The 21,116-nt window shown below is 41.8% G+C and overlaps 1 long non-coding RNA gene across 1 annotated transcript; it reads right to left on the bottom strand.

The window, feature by feature from the left end:
- Positions 1–14,500: 14,500 nt before the first annotated feature.
- Positions 14,501–19,667, bottom strand: LOC141378477 (uncharacterized). The gene is made up of 2 exons (XR_012393120.1): positions 19,512–19,667; positions 14,501–17,805 (listed from the first exon to the last, which is right to left on the bottom strand). It is a non-coding gene; the product is annotated as an uncharacterized lncRNA (long non-coding RNA).
- Between the last annotated feature and the right edge of the window lie 1,449 nt (positions 19,668–21,116).

Here is a 21,116-nt window from a genome sequence, read left to right as displayed (position 1 = left end):
TTGATATTGGTAAAGGCGTCTGCAACTTTTGTGAAGCATCAAATCACTGTCATATTAACTGTCAAAACATGTTCATGACTGCATTAATGTATTATTTCTTTTTTTTTTTAAAAGTCATATTCTGCATTTCTATTATCATACACAAATTGTACTAAAGCGATCTAAAAAGTTCATATCAATAAATTTTCTCTTTGTACTTTCATTTCGAGGGTGCTAATTGCATAAGTTTTGTTAATATAACTTTATTTTATTAATAACTATAACTTTATATATATAGTTAATTTTTTTAAAACTATTTTCCCAAGTGTATATAACTACTACTGTAAGAAGATATCATAATTCGGTACTTTCTCTATTATCTTTGCTTGAACTGAGCCGATCTAATCCTGTTTATATGAATTGAACCTGCTTCCGATCAGGTTTGAGCTAGCAGAACTGTTGCTATGACAACAACTCTCAGATCAGCTTTGAAGAACGAAACGATCCTGGATCATGTCAAATCGCCAATATTCAAATCCAGCTAACTGAGTAATCCACGTACAAAGAACAGCCCCCAGATGTTAGAACATCGCCTCACTCTTCAAACATCGGAAGTTATTGGTAAACACTAAATCGGATGCCACCAACGCACAAAGCACACATCAAAGCACCGGGAACCAGAGCAGGTAGAAAGCACGCCGAACGAACAGTGTCTGATGCAGAGCAGCTGAGGACCAAACCTTTCAATCCTGGCAACACGTATACTACAGTTACTACCCAAATATACACAAACTGTACACAAACTCAACTGTACACAAACTCAGCTTCCGCACTTATCGTTCCTTTCAACCGGAAAGGTTTACCCATCAGAAAAAACAGACGGCAACACCGATGACACATATTTACTAAACGTGCTCAACTTTTATACTTCCTAAACGGGATCTGATAGATTCAAAGACTTAACGTGACCCAGCCAATAGAAACTACAGTAATAGTCAACCCGGATCTCATAGGCTCAACAAGTTAGTGTTACACCAGCCAATAGCCATAAAGGGATATTCCACCCTGCTACAGTTATAAAACACCCCATGGTGAGATGTAAATGATAATTAACACTGGGGTGAGATGTAACATTATAAAATAAGAATTATGACCTGTACATGGATTTGAAAGCTTTTTATTTAACATTGAGCTTTCAGTATAATTTGTATGTGTCTGTGTTATAAAGCTGAATAAAATGTGCAAATGTGCATCAGCTTCAACTATTGAAGGCTTCATGAGGTCAAACACTGAACTCAAACTACTTTGACTTTTTTTTCATTCAAGAGCTAAAGGAGTACTGAAATCAAATCACATAAATACAGTTTTAAATGGGGTTGGTGGTTAAATTTTCCTGATGTTACTAACAAGTTACTAGCTTTTGTTGTTACAACTGACCCAGCATTATGTGGCCATGAATCTGTTCTCCTTACAGCTAAAACATTATCACTATCAATTTGGATTAAATATAGCCACACACAGACACACAAATTACATGGTTTTTACTACAAATCAGGCATTGCTATCTCAAAAATAATTAAAACAAACAATATGACTTTCTTAGCTGAAATGTAGTATTTCCTGTCAAATATCTACTGTGTCTGTTGACACAGGACTCTACTATTTCATATGTGGTATGAGGACTTATATTAGCATGTGTGATTTGTAACTAGTTCCTGGTTCTAGACATTGGAAGTGTTACAACTACCCCCAGTTTCCCTTTTGAAAGTGAAGAGCTGGGCCCTTGATAATGTCTCTGGAGGCCCCCTACATGTGTGGACCCTTAGAATTATTCCATCTTCCCCCTTTATCGAAATTCCGCTAGTCTTGGCTCCATAATAGAGCAAATTTTATATTGAGCCCAGTGTTAAAATGGCCAACATTACAGCAGAAAAAAATGGTGTTTACAGCCACTTGAGTAATAGCTAGCTCTCGCTGGTTGCCATCACTTCACCTCAGCTGATTCCAGCTAATTAGTCGATGAACTCGGCATATACATGGTATTTTTGTTTTGTTTTATGTGGCTTTACACAGTCAGTTGCTTTTTTGACTTATTTCATACAATTATCAGATATGAATAATTATGAATAATTAATTAATTCATAACGAATTAATTATTTGTAGCCTACCGTTTTAACTACCTGACCCGCATGGTCTTTGTTTTACCCATAACCAAATAATAAATGAATAAAGATAATGTCAGGGAACACAGGCGGACACAAGTGCAGATTAGGAAAAGTTTATTCTTGATCAAAAATAATCCTTATAGGGAGAAAATCTAAATCCAACTGGGCGCTTGCAGAGAAAAATAAGAGAAAAACAAAACAAACAAAAAAACTGCATGAAAAACTCCCAGAAGAGGGCGCTGTTAAGTCCTTGACAACAGAGACCGGGTCCTGTCACCAGACACATCCAAAAGGGGGCGCCCCGTTCACAGTCTTCAAAAACGGAGAAAGCAAAAGACAGCCGGGGTGAGCCAAAAAGGTATACAAACAATGAAGTCTATAATGCTGTTACCCGGCAGGGGGCGTGCTGATACGTTGCCGGAATGCGGAAGTGGAGCGTAAGCGAGGGAGAGGAAGCCGACAGTCAGTTGAAGCCGGTGGGCTCCGTGAGGTTGAAACAGTCTGGCCTGGGAACAGAGGAGGTTATGGAGAGGCAAAGTGCAAGTAGATGGTTCTGGCGTGGAGCTGCACAACAAGACAGGATAGGATTGAAGAGCCACAACAGAAGACAAGACGAGAGTGGCTTGGCGTGGGCGCACTCGCAAAACAACAATCTAGCACTGGACTACACACAAGGAGGGGAATAAATAGGACACGAGAGGAATTACTAATAGAGTGCAGGTGAGTGAAAATCAATCTTAATACATGGTAAATGGGGTAACGAGAGGGAGGAGAGATACGGAGAGCGATCAAAATAAGCATTCACGTGCACTCGCCACAAGTAAACAGAAATGGGAAACAGACAGCATGATCAGACCGAGGATGTGACAGATTGGTCCATTTATTAGCCAGGGCCAAGGCCTTCCTGGCTCTTTTCCAGGTGCCCCGACACCGCTGGATGAAAGCAAGGGCAGACGGAACTGCCGCTTCAGGTTCCTGCGTGGGAAACGAAGGAGGTTGGAACCCCATGGAGCATAGAAAAGGGGACATACCTGTGGCAGATAAAGGAAGGGAATTATGGGCGTACTCGACCCAAGGTAATTGTTGACACCAAGAGCCAGGATTGTGGGATGTCAGGCAGCGGAGAGTACGTTCCAAATCCTGGTTTGCCCACTTAGACTGCCCATTGGTCTGGGGATGAAATCCTGAAGACAGATTCGTAGAGGGCCCGATCTTTTGACAGAATTCCTTCCAAAACTGGGAGACAAACTGAGGGCCTCTATCAGAAACCACATTGACCGAAAGACCATAAATCCGGAAAACATGATCAATCACCACTTGAGCAGTCTCCTTGGCTGAGGGGAGTTTGGGAAGGGGAATGAAATGGGCAGCTATGAAGAAGCGGTCCACCACCGTGAAAATAACGGTGTTGCCTTTAGATTCTGGTAGCCCGATGACAAAATCAAGGGCCAAGTGTGACCAGGGGCGGGATGGGAAGGGAAGGGGGCGGAGCAGACCAATGGGAGGCGCATTGGAGCAGGCGGCCACAAACTGCCTGACGTCCTTGGCCATGGATGGCCACCAGAATTGCTGACGGATGGCAGCCAGTGATCTCCTGACTCCTGGGTGACAGGTTAACTTAGAGGAGTGACCCCACTGGATTACTTCAGAGTGCATCTTGGTAGGAACAAAGAGACATCCCGCTAGAATCCTCCCCGGTCCTCAACCGGTCTTTCGATGTCCCAAGCAAGAGATGCCACCACCATCTCCTTGGGTAAAATGGTGTTGGGTGGTTCCCTCTTCCCCTGGGGCCTCAAACAGACGGGAGAGAGCATCTGGCTTAATATTTTTGGACCCAGATCTGTAAGACAAGGTAAAATTAAATCGCCCAAAGAAGAGGGCCCAGCGAGCCTGTCAGGAACTCAGCCTCCTGGCTGAACGGATATATTCAAGGTTCTTGTGATCCGTCCAGACCAGGAAAGGCTGAGCTGCGCCTTCTAACCAGTGGCGCCACTTCCCCAGGCCCAACTGCCAACAATTCCCAATTACCTTTGTCGTAATTTCGCTCAGAAGGATTCAGGTGATGGGAAAAGAAGGCACAAGGGTGCACTTTTCCATCCAAGCGTGACCGCTGAGATAGGACCGCGCCTACTCCGACGTCCGAAGCATCCACCTCAACAATAAATTGCCGTTCAGGATCTGGAATAGAAAGGACTAGAGCAGAGACAAAACGGGAATTTAATTTATCAAAGGCCTCCTGAACATCCATTTCCCATTTGAACGGTAACTTGGGAGAGGTGAGTGTCGTTAAGTGCAGGGATCTGACCAAAATTCCTGATAAAACGCTGATAAAAGTTGGTGAACAACAGGAATCGCTGCAGAGCATTACGAGAGTCTGGAGTTGGCCACTCGGCAACGGCCTTTACCCTACAGGGGTCTGCCTGGATCTCTCCAGCCGAAATAATGAATCCCAAGAACGAAACCGACTGGACATGGAAAACACACTTCTCCGCCTTAACATAAAGCTGATTCTCCAGCAACCGTTGTAATACCTGGCGGACATGTAGGGTGTGTACCTGTAAAGACGGAGAGAATATCAAGATATCATCAAAATACACAAAGACAAAACGATTAACCGTGTCTCTCAACACATCATTAACCAAGGCCTGGAAGACCGCCAGGGCATTGGTCAGACCGAATGGTAAGACCCAGTACTCAAAGTGTCCCGTAGGCGTGTTAAAGGCAGTCTTCCACTCATCCCCCTCTCGTTTGCGAATAAGATGGTAAGCATTCCAGAGGTCAAGTTTGGTAAAGACCTTGGCTCCCTGCAAGAGTTCAAAGGCAGAAGACATAAGAGGTAAGGGGTACCTGTTTTTGATAGTGATGTCATTAAGCCCTCGATAATTAATACAAGGACGCAGGGAGCCATCTTTCTTTTTAACAAGAAGAACCCGGCACCCGCAGGGGAGGAAGAGGGTCGGATGTGATCGGCTTTGAGTGATTCATTGATATACCTATCCATGGCCTCTCTCTCAGTACCAGAAAGGGAAAATAAACGACTCTTGGGCGGAGAAGTGCCTGCGAGGAGTTCTGTAGCACAATCGTAAGGACGATGCGGAGGCAGGGAAGTGGCCCGAGACCTGCTGAACACCCGGCGCAGGTCAAGGTACTCAGCCAGTACCCCAGATAGATCAGCTGCCTCCACCTGTAAGACAGGACACACAGCCACGGGAAAAGCAGCAGGACCCAAACACGAAGCAAGACAATGCTGACTTCAAGACAAAACTGAATTACTCGACCAATCAACGTGAGTGCCATGCTGCACCAGCCATGGATGCCCCAAAATTATGGGGGCACTAGGCGATCTAGGAGAAGCAGCGTGGTAACCTCATGGTGATTGCCCGAGACAATGAGATGGAGGGGAGGGGTGGAAGGGGATACAGTGGTGATAAGGGTGCCATTAAGAGGGCGAGCAGTAGGCTTGGGCGGTATTACGGTATTATGGTATACCGCGGGATCTAAAAATAGCAACAGTGTCAGTTTCAATACCGTTATACCGTCATAAAATATTAAATATCCTTTATTTAATGCCTACACAAACGTATGTGTGGTTGTCATCACGGGACAGTGTGGAGGAGAGAGGGAGAGGAAGAGGGAGAGGGAGGGAGAGAGGGGGAGAGGGAGGGGGAGAGGAGACGTGACGAGTCGCGCTTCAAAGTGTCCTGCAGTTTGGGAGTTTCGACTGAACAGAAGGGAGACATGGTTAATATGAACGAGAGTTCTGCATTAGAGCTAAAGATCTTTGCCTGAACCCGGCGAGACCCGAAAATATCCAAATCCCTGCATTAAAATCCATACCTGCAAAGGTGAAACAAATGATGATGAAGTAGTAAAAAAGCGAATTTTGACGGCGGTCAAGCCAGTCACTAGCTCATAAGGAGCGGTTTTTCCAGCCGCAGGTATTTCGCGGTCGCTCATACACTGTGTATTACGGTAGAGCCCTAAACCGCAAGCTGACAGGTAAAAAGAAGAGGCCATTCGCTAAAGTGAAACTGCTGTCATGGAAAATTAAATGCATGTTCCTGACTGGTAGAAGATGAAAAAACAATCCTACACAAAACTTCAGCCGGATCAGAACTCTGCATCTCGACCTGTAGCCGCAGGAAAGGGTGTTCAGCTGCTGGACGCACCATGAGTGAGAGACTGCGCTAAAGCCTGTGGATTTAATAATGTTCCTCCACAAACACACGTAGCCTAATCTCGGTGCGTAAAGGGTTTTTAAATTATAAATAAATATTAATTAAACCATATAATCATAATGTAGACAGAGTATACAGGCTAATGGTGGCATTATTCTTTTATTATTCAGCTTCACCGCCGCCTTAATGTCAGATTGTGAAGAGAAGTGGAGAAACAACTTGCACAGCCTTTATCTTAATTTCGTTATTGCCAAAATACCCGTCACCATTTAGAGTTTATTTTAATTTGATTTGTTAAGCAAGATTTCTTTTCATTGGTGTGTAGGCTAATTTAAAGGCTAAGTGCATGTACCTAGACCTATAGAGTGCTGAGATGTTACGATGTTACAGCTGTAGGACTTTTTTTATTTCTTTGTTCCAACTTTCAAGTGGCCTATAGTCTACGCTTGTTACGAATAAGTGATGTTAAAACATATAAATGACTCATTCTTGAAAAAAAATGCATTAGAGCTGTGTGCATGAGCACATTTTAATGTCGGGCTGTGAACGGGTTCGCGCTGTATAAAGCTGTCAATCAAAATGTACCTGTCGGACTCGGGACCTATCGGGTATAATTTTTATTGCACGATTACAGCTGTGCATTCCCGCTGCTGTTCCGCAGGAGCCGGCCAGATTTCTTATGGTGTGGGAGTAAATTTCTGAATAAATCGCGGGAGAGATGTGTGTGTGTGTGCATGTGTAAAAGAGAGAGAGAGAGAGAGAGAGAGGTGCTGTGCGTCGCTTTGCGCTCTCTCTCTCTCTCTCTCTCTCTCTCTCTCTCTCTCTCTCTCTCTCTCTGACCGCGAGCCTAAGGTCGCATAGAAGGTATTCATTTTCTGAATGGTTTAGGCTTAAGCCAACAGTTTGGTGACGCTGTCTGAGCCTTACGTCATAATTTTTTTTATTACGCCGGTAATACCGGATACCGGGGTAAAATATGAAGGCGGTTTGACGGTATCAAAATTTGGATACCGCCCAAGCCTAGCGAGCAGGGATAGGATTGGAAAGAGGGAGTGCAGGGATTCCCCACAAGGTAGCTAAAGAACTATCCATAAAATTCCCTTCGGCCCCAGAATCGACCAAGGCTGAAGCAGAATTAAAAGAGTCACCAAAATGGACAGATACAGGGAGAACAGTACAAGAGGAGGGGGAATTCAATAAAGGGGTAGCGCCCACCAGGATCCCCCTCTTCACTGGCGAGCCACGGCTTTTAACGGACAGGCCACTGCAAAGTGTCCTGGCTTGCCGCAGTAGAAGCACAGGCCCTGGATAAGGCGCTGTTGTTTCTGTTGGGGAGTCAGCCGAAGACGCCTCACCTGCATGGGCTCTGAACCCAAGGAAGTAGCATTAGCAGCCTCAGGAACAGCAGAGGATGTGTCCTCCATCCTCCAGAGTGGGCGGAAGACCGGACGTTGACGACGGCGGCGCAGACGTCCTTCTACCCGTAGGGCCATACTGATAAGATAGTCAAAATCTTGAGGAAGGTTGATGAAGGCCAACTCGTCCTGGATTTCTTCTTCAAGCCCCTTACGAAACATGGACATGCAGGCCCCTTGATTCCAGTCGCAGGAAGCCGCCAAGGTATTAAACTAGATGGCATACTCTGTGACTGACCGGCTGGCCTGGCGTAAACGAGCCAACTGGTCCGCTGCCTCCTGCCCCTGAGCAGATCTGTCGAACAACCTCACCATCTCTTGTCTGAAGTCTTCGAATGATGCACAACAGGGAGCTTGGGTTTCCCAGACTGATGTTCCCCAATCATGGGCCTTGCCTGCGAGCAGCGTCAGAACATATGCCACCTTGGTTCTTTCAGCTGCGTAGGTGTGTGGCTGTAAGGCAAACACCACAGACCATTGAGAGAGGAAGGCTCTACATGAATTGAGGTCCCCATCGTAAGGTGGTGGGTTGTTGCATCGGGGTTCACGTGGATGCTGAGTGCCAGGGTCCACTTGCCCCCCCTAGGCTGTGTCGTGCTGTAACTCATGGATCCGTGCGGTTAAATCAGTGGCCAAGTACTCCATCTCCCTGGTGGTGTTGGTCAACCTTGCCTCATGCTGGCCTAGCAGCACACCCTGCTGGGTGACTGCACTAATGACTTGATCCGAACCCGCTGCGTCCATTTCTGGCTAGATTGTTCTGTCAGGGAACACAGGCTGACACAAGTGCAGGTTAGGAAAAAGTTTATTTTTGATCAAAAATAACCCTTATAGGGAGAAAATCTAAATCCAACTGGGCGCTTGATATAAGAGAAAAACAAAACAAAAAAAACTGCATGAAAAACTCCCAGAAGAGGGCGCTGTTAAGTCTTTGACAACAGAGACCGGGTCCTGTCACCAGACACATCCAAAAGGGGGCGCCCCGTTCACAGTCTTCAAAAACGGAGAAAGCAAAAGACAGCCGGGGTGAGCCAAAAAGGTATACAAACAATAGAGTCTATAATGCTGTTACCCGGCAGGGGGCGTGCTGATATGTTGCCGGAATGCGGAAGTGGAGCGTGAGCGAGGGAGAGGAAGCCGACAGTCAGTTGAAGCCGGTGGGCTCCGTGAGGTTGAAGCAGTCCGGCCTGGGAACAGAGGAGGTTAAGGAGAGGCAAAGTGCAAGCAGATGGTTCTGGCGTGGAGCAGCACAGACAGGATAGGATAGAAGAGCCACGACAGAAGACAAGACGAGAGTGGCTTGCTGTGGGCGCACTCGCAAAACAACAATCTAGCACTGGACTACACACAAGGAGGGGAATAAATAGGACACGAGAGGAATCACTAATAGAGTGCAGGTGTGTGAAAATCAATCTTTATAGATGGTAAATGGGGTAACGAGAGGGAGGAGAGATACGGAGAGCGATCAAAATAAACATTCACGTGCGCTCGTCTGTCAATGACTTGTCAATGACTTTTTTTTGCTGGACTCTTGAATAGGCGTGAATAGGCAAAGTGATCTGTGTCGTTATAATGGCGTTGACAAACTTGGTTGGTAAAAAAGGTGCACAACCAACAGGAACCAGCCAAAAGTATCTGAGATTTTTGCTAAAAATACAGCAATACATACAATAAGTACAAGCGTGAAAGTGAAAGATTGAACCAGTCTACTGACCCGCTGGCTGGCTGCCTGGACCCGCTGTCTCGAGCGCATGACAGTGTGTGTGTCTGTGTCAGAGGCTAAGCCTGTGTGTGTGTAGTCACGTTATGTGTGTCTTCACTGGTAGTGTGGAAGGAGGGCTGCTCAAAAATGCTAGGTGAAATGCAAGAGTGGATGTGGATCATTTTCGTTCTAAAATGCCATTTAAAAACTAAGACCTATTAGTGTAAACAGGGCCTGAGTGTGTATTTTTCGCGAGCGGATTTGCAACGGGGACGGGGCAATGGATAACGGTGCCAGCTCAGCATTATGGTGACTGTCGGCCATCGACGATGGACGATGGCACCGTCTATCAGCCCAACCCTAGTTGTCACACAGTGTTATGTCTGGATTTCATAAATAGCCTTGCATTTACCAACACAGACTATATGTGAAGTCTTTGGAAGTAATTCATGCTTTCCTCCTATGGAAAAACGTCATAAGAACAATGCTTAGTAGCTCAATGTATTACAACAGTGTTTTTAAAATTCTTAACACTTTATTAATATAGTGTACAACCAAGCACATGTGGTCAGAACACAAATGAGTCTCAGGTAATAAAGTATTAAGCATTTCTCCCAAAGAAAACCCTAAGCAAAAAGCTAGCAGGTATCTGTAGCGCCACTCACCTCCGCCTCTTTGCCCTTGTTTGGTATCCCCCACGAACAAAATGGCGATGGTTGGCCACGCCCACTTGTAGCTTCTTTGCATTTTTCATGTAACGCTTCTCTTCCTGATGACACAAATCACTAAGGCAGACACAGAGAACTGCGTTCTGCGTTGTTTATTCTGTAACAGAAATATATATCCTCTGGCAACAGTATGCATTTAAACATGCATCTACCGCCTTCTCTGTATTCACCAACCATTTCTGCTGTGTTGCCACATAAAGTCATTTTTAACAAAACATTATTTATATACAAAAGTTAAACATACCTGTAACAGAAATATATATCCTCTGGCAACAGTATGCACTTAAACATAAATCTAAAAAAAAACGAAAAAACAAATAGTAAGAAATCACTCCTGCTTATATTAATGTTGTCATTCCAGCTACACATAGCATGAGCAAATTAAACCACACAAAGTTGGTCACACACACGGCAATCACTCGACAGATTTGCTATAAAACACCACTTAATGTTCATATTGGGCTTGTATGTGTTATTAACATGTGTTACAATACAGAATTTGTCACATTTAGCTGAATCACTTTTACCTACCGCCTTCTCTGTATCCAGTAACCATTTCAGCTGTAGGCGGGGCTTTGCAGGTGAAAGGTGAAAGAACCAATTACACACTGTTACCACAAGAGGTCTCCCAACAACCACAAAATAAACTTTTTTTGGTGAAAGACAATTTAACATTATTTTAACCCTGTTACATTCAGAAACCTATGGTTGACGCCATGGATATACATCCATATCTTTTACAGTCTATGTTACAAACGGGTTAAAGTGTGTGTTTGTTGTTTTGTAAATAGCCTAGCGGTGTGGCTTTCGATTAAGTTTGTTACCTCAGATTTTAAAAAATCTTGATGTAATTCAAATGGTGTGGGGCTCAGAACATAGACTTAAGCAAATTTGCCATGGTTGAAGCTTGGAGAAACAAAAAAATTAAAGTTAGTCTCTGTGTGCACAGATGGAGTATCCGCGATCCTTACCCAGATTGGCCTGAAAACTGCAATCAGGCGCACAGTTTACTTAAAGAGTGTATTAATTTTTTTATTATTTAGTGATTCCTCCGCCTACCACTAGAAGGAAGCCACACTTGGAGAACCACTGGTATCGATAGTAAGATAGGCCTTGTCTGTGTAAGGTTTTTTCAACAAACGGAGAGCAGGCAGAACGAGGGAGACTCGCAATCAAAGAATCGGTGGAGATACAGTATGTCTAAACAATGCTGGAGAACAGCAGGGTTTGTTCTGTTGGTGTTGTTTTTGTCTTTTTTAGGTTTGAGTGGAGCAGAAGAAGGAGACTCATGACGGGAACAGTGGAGATATACTTGAGCTCAGAAAGCAGGTAGAACTGCTTGAACAGACCGAACAATGGAGTTAGTTTCCAAAGAAATGTATTAAGATTAAAGAATTGATATCTTTATCTTTGGCAGACTGGCATGGAGCATGTGGAGAAACAGGGAAACACACCTCAGTAATGACAAGAACAAAATAAATTAGGTACAGCCTTAAAGTATTTAGTGTAATCAAATGAACTTTATTAAACATTTAGAAATTACATATTTAATTTTTTTTACAGTGTCACAGAAGAGACGGGATTCAGGTGGACAATATAAACAATGTTTATTTACCGGATGGCAGGTGAGTATAAGCAGGTGAGTTTATTGATGCAGATGATAATAGCTCATAAACATAAACTGGATATTTGACTTTGCAGGCTTGGACTCTAGAGATGGATACCACAGACAGCAAACAAGATGAAGTTCAGATGAGGAATAAGGATGCACTGGAGATCACAGGAGATGTTAGTAAATGATATTTTAGAATCAATACTGATGGTGTATAGGGAGTTCAGTCTTTTCTATACAAGGGACGGGGTATGTGTATGGAGTCTTTATAGTGCTGTGATGATGATGGTGATGATTGTCAGGTGTTTGTTTAATTAGACTCTGGTGAGGGTGCTTGTGGTGCTTCATTGGCTGAAGAAACTGGTCTTAAGCTGCGGACATACTGATCTTTTCTCCCCAAAGACTTCCATTTATGTGCATGTGAATATGTCCGATCGGAAACACAAGCTTGTGCGACAAGTTTTGCTGCCTTGGAAAGTTAAAGCTTGGTGAACTCTGACCTGGGAAATTGCAGAATGTGACTGCATGAGACCAATCTTAGATCAAAACATGACCTCTATGGACAGAAATGTAAAATATGGAGCAATCACTCGCATTTTTTAAATGTCTAATTAATCCCACCCCTTTTCACAGCGCCGTATAACAGAATTTTACATGCTCAAACTCAAGTGTGACCGCAGCTTTATTGTGACAGTAAGTGATGGTCAGGTATTTCTTTCAGATAGATAGAGATAGAAGAACGGTATCGAAGAATGGTATTAAGTTTAATTAATGACTTGAAATCTTTTTATTGTATTTTTCAGATCAGACTGTACCACATGGAGGAAAAAAGGAATACCACACCTCAGCAAAGACTGGATGGTCAGGAATTTATGTTAAAAAAATCTGATGGACCGGTGCATTGATGGACGTCATTCCAAGATTAAGGAGTGGTGGTTGGTATAAATCAGGGGTGCTCCACCATGTTCCTGGAGATCGACCTTCCTGCAGATTTCAGTTGCAACCCATATCAAACACATCTGCCTGTAATTATCAAGTGGTGTTTAGGTTCTAGTTAATTGGTTCAGGTGTGTTTGATCAGGGTTGGAGTGGAACTCTGTTGTAAGGTAGACTTCCAGGAACATTGTTGAGCACCCCTGGTATAGATAGTTAATTAGGCCTTGTCTATGTCAGCTTTTTCTTTTTCAGGTAATGGAGAGAGAGCAGGCAGAAGATGGAGACTCACAAGAGCATTGGTGGACATTTATCTAAAAAATGCTGGAAAACAGCAGGTAGGGCTCTTTCAGTGCTGTCTAAAGGTGCGTCCCAAATCGCATACTTATGCAATATTCTATGCCATTTTCCATTGTAAATAGTTTTAGTGTGTTCACACTGAAATATTCTTAAAGTATATTTTTAAAAAATCTGATGGACAGGTGGATGGATGGATGTCCTTCTGAGATGAAGAAGTGGTGGTTGGTACAGATTGTAATTAGGCCTCGTCTGTCAGCTTTTTCTTTTTCAGATAATGGAGAGAGAGCAGGCAAAAAGGAAGACTCACCAGAGCATCAGTGGACAATTTTTTTTCTTTTTTTGGTGCTGTCTTTGTTTTTTGCAGGTTGGGGTAGAGCAGAAGAAGGAGACTCACAATGAGAACGGTGGAGATATACTTGATCTAGAGCTCCTGAAGCAGGTAGAACTGGTTGAACAATCTGAACAACGGAGCAAGCTTTCAGAAAAATTTATTAAGATTAATTAAAGACTTAATATCTTTCGTTTTGGCAGACTGGCATGGAGCATGTGATGCAACAGGGAAACACCTCAGTAATGACAAGTACATCATAATTTAGGTACAGCCTTAAAATATTTAGTTGAATCAAATTAACCTATAAAAACATATCGTAATTTTTACAAATTAAGTGATGGTCAGGTTTTCGTTCAGACAGACAGACAGACAGACAGACAGACAGATTGAATTGAACAATTAATATAACTATTAATATTTTCTTTGTCTTTTACAGAGTGGAGTGGAGAAACTAGGGAATCACATCTCAGCAATGATAAGAAACCGATAGTCAGGTATCACGTCAACGACAAATGTCCAAGAGGAAAGGTGGGGTGATGGGCTTGAGTCGGGCTCAGACTAAAGAAGTTTTAAAATCCTAACTGATAATAAGATCTGGTTGCAGCACACACGAGAAGAGTCTTCTGCGAATTTATTAGCCTACCTCAAATCTTAAACGTGCACACACTACAAGATATGAAAACTGTGGCACACACAAGATTATCATGACCGATAATGCACATCACACTTTTTATCAATAATAACAATTTATTAATATACTAATATTAGACCAACTGCCACTACTGGCAAAACACTCTCATGCACTCAAAATACATTAGGTTCCTGTTTGTGTAGCTGTTAGTGGCGGTTATAAGGTTAAATAAACGGTGACCAATATGAAATATGTCAAATGTCGAATAATAAGAATAGGCTTATAATCTGTCCATCGTGCCACGATGCGCTGTGCTTTCTAATTCAAAAGCAAAATTGTTACCTGTTTTGCAATTTCTAAAAGCACATTTTAATGCTTAACCATTTTGTTTTTTGGTGATAACTAGCAATGTAGTAGGCATAGCTACCCAGCTACATCTGGGTCATAAATATTTACGCACACAGAATAATAACATTAGTGTCACGACTCGGCTCACTTCACACTCATAAAAGCACTAGATCGCAGAAATGATCAAAACACATTTATTTACATAACACTCGCTGGAACATCGACACGCAGGAATCATGGGTTGACGACAACATGGAATGAAGTGTAGGAATAACTTGAAACTAATGAACATCAAGAAACTGCGGGAAACAGAACAAAGGAGCACTTGATCACAACAGAACCACAAGGGAAAACACAGGAGCACATGGAACACACTGGGAAGTCACATGACGCAAACATAAGCACATGGGACACAACACAGACCCTGACAGTCTGTGGCTATGAAAAATGATCATTTAAACTTATTATCAATTTATTTATTTTGTAAAATGGATGTGATTCTCCCTAGCTCTTCTTGTTAGTGATGCTTGGAGGCCGTTGTCACAACCACAAACGGAATAACTCGCTTTTTTATTACTTATTATTATTTTCGTAATATTTGACCAACTGTCACTATAGGAAAACACTAATAGCCTAAACACTAATCAAAACAGGCTACATTATGTCTCAGTTTGCATAGCTGTTCATGCAGTTAACCTATAAAAATAAACAAACACACAAGGTAAGCCGCAAGTGTCTGTTAAACTTTCTTTCTAACACACAAACGTTCGTTTGATAAATTAGTATAACATATATCTAATAATAATAGGCATTTTGGATATTTATCAGGGTATGACATGCAGGGAGTGGACTGCAGAATGAAGAAATGTTGCTTATTAATTTGTGCAATATGTCTAAATGATTGTCTAATCATTTTAATATTTATGACAATAATTTAAATCTTTCCATCTTGTTACGAAGTTTCAGACTCACTTTTGTATTTACTAATGATGAAATTAACGTGAGAATGTGCGTTGGTCCATGCCAACTTTATGCCTGGCGTACTTGCATTTCTTGTGTGTTTGTTTTATTTCCATTGGCGACTCCTTGAGGCAATTGTGTGAAATTGCACACTACAGAGTATCTTTGAGCCGTGCAATAGCAGCTGTATGGGACGAGATCATTCGCATGTCTAGCAGTTATATCAGCAGCGATCGCCAGTTTTCCAAATGTAATCGCAGCGATCAACTGCACGTACATTGCTATAAAGGGGCTATCTGAAGACGAATTTGCATATGAGAATCGGAAACATTTCCATTCAATAAATGTGCAAATAATATGATGCTCAAATGCGCTTAACATAATACACACACTTATTAATGATTCCTACTTGTCTTCCTCGTGATGAAGAGTAAGCAAAACCTGATATGTAATGGGGGAAAAGAAGAATGAGTTCATCAGACACTGGTTTCGAATCGGGTTCATCATCGAACATGTCAAAACATGTTGCCATGCGCTTTACGAGCTACACCACTAACACAGCTGATTGCTGCTCTCTTTAGTTATGTTGTCTCTGCCAATCTCTGTCACTCAACTAGCTCATTCCAACAAATTGTGTGCTATTTGCACTTGACCTTAATAGACACTACAAAATTTTACACCTTTACATTGGACCATCTCTTTTTAATTCACTCATAGTGCGATGTTCAGACCAAACTGCGTTAACCGCGTCAGCTAAACTCTCCCACTAAATTTTTTATTTTGTTATTAATTCCAGAGGACAAACTTGCAAATAACACCTTTTTTCTCTGGTCTAACTCTGAAAGGGAGCACCTCCAATTCACATTCTGTTCAAAGTTTCTCGCTTTTTCATTTGGTTTTGCCAAAGTAGATTCATTACCATGTTCATTAGGGGGAGGAGGCAGGCAGGGGTTTTGCGCTCATGCACGTGCGCTCAGTTTCACGTTAATTCGGATATACAAGGAGAATATGCATGGGATTCCGCGTACATTACACCTTTCACACATTATCACCTTTCACACATACAGACCTTTCCGGAAAATTACCGTTTTCAAAATTTTCCATAAAGGTCTGTATGTGAACAGGTCTTTAAAAATTTTTGCCAAATTTCCAGGAAAGAGAAGTTGTAACATTACCGGTAATTTGCCGGAATGCTGCACTGTGTGAACACAGAAGGAAACTTGCCGGAAAGAGTGCGCTCAAACTTAAAACGCTCTGACATGAGACATCTACTCCAGCCAATCAAAACATTCAGACACATTCACATCTGCGCTGTTTATATAAATAAAAGCCTTTGAATATTTTTCCAGACAGATTTAGCTGCTAGATGTTAGTCAGATAATGTTTCTATGTTCCTTTTGAATGCCAACTGTGGAAAAAATGAAACCAATAAGCACCAGAACATACACGTATTATATACATGTGAAAGTGTTCCTCCATATAAGTTGTTCAGAATACTTATCCATCCACAGAGTTTGTAATGTCGTCAAATGTTTACAAATACAAGGGCAGCTGTTTAGAGCTCATTTCTGGTTAATGGTGTCAGACTTTACTGGTATTTGGGCTAATGTCTAATAAATTTTGCCAAGTCTTCTCAGTTTATGGGACTAGGCTATATAAACATAAGCCTAATAATTTTTATTGGCTATTGAATTAATTCTATCCCCATCACAGAAAAAAAATGCATTTCAAGAATCACAGTTTAATATGTTTAATAATTTTGGGTTATGGAGATAACCGTCAACGTTTTAGTTACTGGCTAGCAGCTACATGTGTCATAAATATCTGCACACCTGTATTACGTAAAATCTAGCTAATATTAAATGATAATTCAAGTTTATACAAAAAAATCCATATTTATTTATTGAAAGCAACAATGTTCTCCTCATCTCATGGCTTTGTTTATATGGAATAGGTTGGAACGGCTTGTCCTCGACAAGATTTCATCTCCGATTCTTGGGAGGTGAAAATAAATTGGGCTAAAATTCTTGTAGTCTGAGCCCCGCTCTTGTCTGCGGCAGGTGTTTTTTTTCAGGTAATGCACACACAACATGCAGAAGAACACTGGAGAACACTTTGTGCACTGCTGGAACTCACCAAACATGTAGAGCACTGTTAGTACTGTCTTTGTCTTTTACAGACTATAGTCCAGCATGTGGAGACAAATAGGAATCGCACACCTCAGCAATGACTGGAAAGTGATGGTCAAGAATATTCTTCAAAGGCAGAAGGATGGGTGTATGGATGAATGTCCTTCCAATTGGAAGGGGGTGGTGGTGGGCATAGATTGTTAGATAGATGTCTTGTCTGTGTCAGTTATTTACATTGCAGGAAATGGAACCACAACAGGCAGAAGAGACTCACAAGAGCATTGGTGGAGATTTATCTGAAGACTGCTGGAGAACATCTTGTGCATTGCTGGAGATCAGCCAGCATGTAGAACTCTGTTATTCCTGTCTTTGTTTTTGCAGAATAGACTGGGGCCTGTGGAGAAATGGGAATCATTATGATAAATAGATGTCCTTCCAAGAGGAAGGGGGTGGAGGTGGGCTTAGGGTGCTTTCACACACTTTTGTTTTGGAACCAGACTCGTTTGCAGAGTCAGCGCAGTTCGTTTGGCATGTGTGAATTCAGCAATTACGCTCAGATCCGTGCCAAAACAATTGGTCTGAGATTGCCTGAATGAGGTGGTCTCGGCTCAATTGAAACAAACTCTGAAACAGATCGATTGTAGTGAGAAAGTGATGCGATCCAAGCCCGGCTTTATCACAGTGTTTTATGGATATGTAATAGGCATATGGCTATGTAAAGAGAGAATTATGAGTAGGGCAGGAGGTCATTCCAGACATCCCAAATCTCACAGAAGTTACAGGAGTCACCCGCAATTGCACATTGACTCCCGGATGCCTGCAAACAATGATAATCTCCCGGAAATTGCTTGTCTATCTCTGATCAATGTGAGGAGAGTTTGCTCACACATGACTTGTTTTAGCTCTTTTTGTCAGTTTAGAAACATTGCCGTGTGAAAGTGAACCGCATCAAGAACAAAGAGCAACAATGTAACAATTTTAATCCCTGTTTCGGAACAAATGAATCGATTCACAGGTGTGAAAGCACCCTTAGATAGTTAGCTAGAGGTCTTGTTTGAGGCAGGTGTTTCTTTTTCAACTAATGGACACACAGCTGGCAGAAGAAGGAAACTCACAAGAGCATTGATAGGGATTTATCTGAAGAACACTGGAGCACACTTTGTGCATTGCTGGAGCTCAGCAAACATGTAGAACTCTGTTAGTCCTGTCTTTGTTTTTACAGATTAGACTGGGGCCTGTGGAGAAATGGGGATCATTATGATAAATAGATGTCCTTCCAAGAGGAAGGGGGTGGTGGTGGGCTTAGGGTGCTTTCACACACTTTTGTTTTGGAACCAGACTCGTTTGCCGAGTTAGTGCTGTTCGTTTGGCATGTGTGAATTCAGCAATCGTGCTCAGATCCGTGCCAAACCAATTGGTCCAAGTTCGCCTGAATGAGGTGGTCTCGGCTCAATTAAAACGAACTCTGAAACATCGATTGTAGTGAGAAAGCGATGCGATCCAAGCCCGGCTTTATCACAGTGTTTTATGGATATGCAATAGGCATACGGCTATGTGAAGAAATAATTAGGAGTAGGGCAGGAGGTCATTCCAGACATCCTAAATCTCACGGAAGTTCCGGGAGTCTCCTGCAAATGCACAGAGACTCATAGATGCCTGCAAACAATTGATAATCTCCCGGAAATCGCTTGTCTCCCTCCTTGTACTCAGATACTTTGCACACCATTCTAACCCCCTCGCTCTTCAGACACGTCGCGCGCACCCTGTCAAACGCCATCAACCTTTGCCGTGTGAAAGCGAACCACACCAAGAACAAAGAGCAACAATTTAACAATTTTAATCCCTGTTTCAGAACAAATGAATCGATTCACAGGTGTGAAAGCACCCTTAGATAGTTAGCTAGAGGTCTTGTTTGAGGCAGGTGTTTTTTTTTTTTTCAAGTAATGGACACACAGCTGGCAGAAGAAGGAAATTCACAAGAGCATTGATAAGGATTTATCTGAAGAACATTGGAGCTCAGCAAACATGCAGAACTAGATGTTAGTCCTGTCTTTGTTTTTGCAGATTAGACTGGGGCCTGTGGAGAAATGGGAATCATACCTCAGCAATGACTGCAAACTGTTGATTAGGTATTTCCTGATTGGATGGGTGGAGGAATGAACCTAAAAGGTAGAGGGTGGAGGTAGGCTCAGATAGTTAGATAGATGTCTTGTTTGAGGCAGGTGTTTTTTTTTCAGGTAATGCACACACAACATGCTGAAGGAAACAAACAAGAGCATTGGTGGAGATTTATCTGAAGAACACTGGAGAACACTTTGTGCACTGCTGGAGTTCAGCAAACATGTAGATCTCTGTTAGTCCTGTCTTTGTCTTTTACTGACTGGAGGTCAGCATGTGGAGACAAATTGGAATCACACCTCAGCAATGACTGGAAACTGATGGTCTGGTTAGGTATTTCCTGAATGGATGGGTGGATGAATGAATGAAAAATAGATGTCCTTCCAAGAGGAAGGGGGTGGAGGTGGGCTTAGATTGTTAGATGTCTTCTCTGTGGCAGTTATTTCAATTGTACACTGTTAATTAACCCTTGCTGTAGATTATGCAGTAAATAACCTTAAAATAGCCAGTATTTTACTGTAAAACAAGTAGGATTTGTATGAAATGTCTGTCTTATTCTAAACACAAAGGTGTTGCCCCTTTAAGGGAGCCAGGTGTTTGATTTGTTTACTTCCAAGTGTGCTTTATTCTCTGTCTATGATGATGTAGATTCAGATGCGGAGTCTGACATGTTTTAAGCCTTAAATAAGAATCTACAATGAGCAAGTCAAATGTGTTCAAATATTTTTGAGGGTTTCTAAACTAATGTCTATGTCCGTGTATTTGTTATTGTGATTTTACATCTCACAACTTCTTACAGTATTTTTATTTAAGGATATGTATTAATTGGACAACTCAACTTAGTTTGTTTTGCAATAATGTACGGATGACAACAGTGTAATGTGCCTAAGCAGTTTTTAAACACTTTAAAATCATTCAATTCCATACATATAGCCATCCACAGGCAAACCTCAATTGTCAGGTCAGTTTGTGGAATTGTTGCTTGTAACATTTTTTTAGGTACAGTACAAAAGCTTGTGTCTTGAGCTTTTGTAAGTAAATAAACAAAAGAAAAAAAAAACCTATTTGGATCCTTGGTGTTGCTGTCTTTATTTTTGCAATTATATTAAGATATATATTAAGATATATATTCCCCCCTTGTTTTAAAAAAATGAAAAACTGCTTTTATTCTAGCAGAAATAAAACAAATAAGACTTTCTACAGAAGAAAAAAAAATATTATCAGACATACTGTGAGAATTTATTTGCTCTGTTAAACATCATTTGGGAAATATTTAAAAAGAAGAAGAAAAAAAAATCAAAGGGGGGCAAATAATTCTGACTTTAACTGTATGTATATGTCAATTAATGCCATACTAGATCTTATTCAAAACTATATATGGATGAGATACATTTGAAGGCAATATTTTTCACCCTCTTTTGAAATTTGAATTCTTTTTAAATATGTCCCAAGTTATGTTTAAAAGAGGAAACAAATTGTCACAGTATTATAACCTTGTTTACTTTTCTTATAATTAACCTGACTTGCCTAGTTTAATTTAGTTTAGCCTATAAATTGCACTTTAAGCTGATATTAATATATTAGAAT

This window comes from Danio rerio, chromosome 2 (assembly GCF_049306965.1).
Source record: "Danio rerio strain Tuebingen ecotype United States chromosome 2, GRCz12tu, whole genome shotgun sequence".
NCBI lineage: Eukaryota > Metazoa > Chordata > Actinopteri > Cypriniformes > Danionidae > Danio > Danio rerio.
The sequence above is the reverse complement of the archived record's forward strand: the minus strand, read 5'-3'. Positions and strand labels throughout refer to the sequence as shown.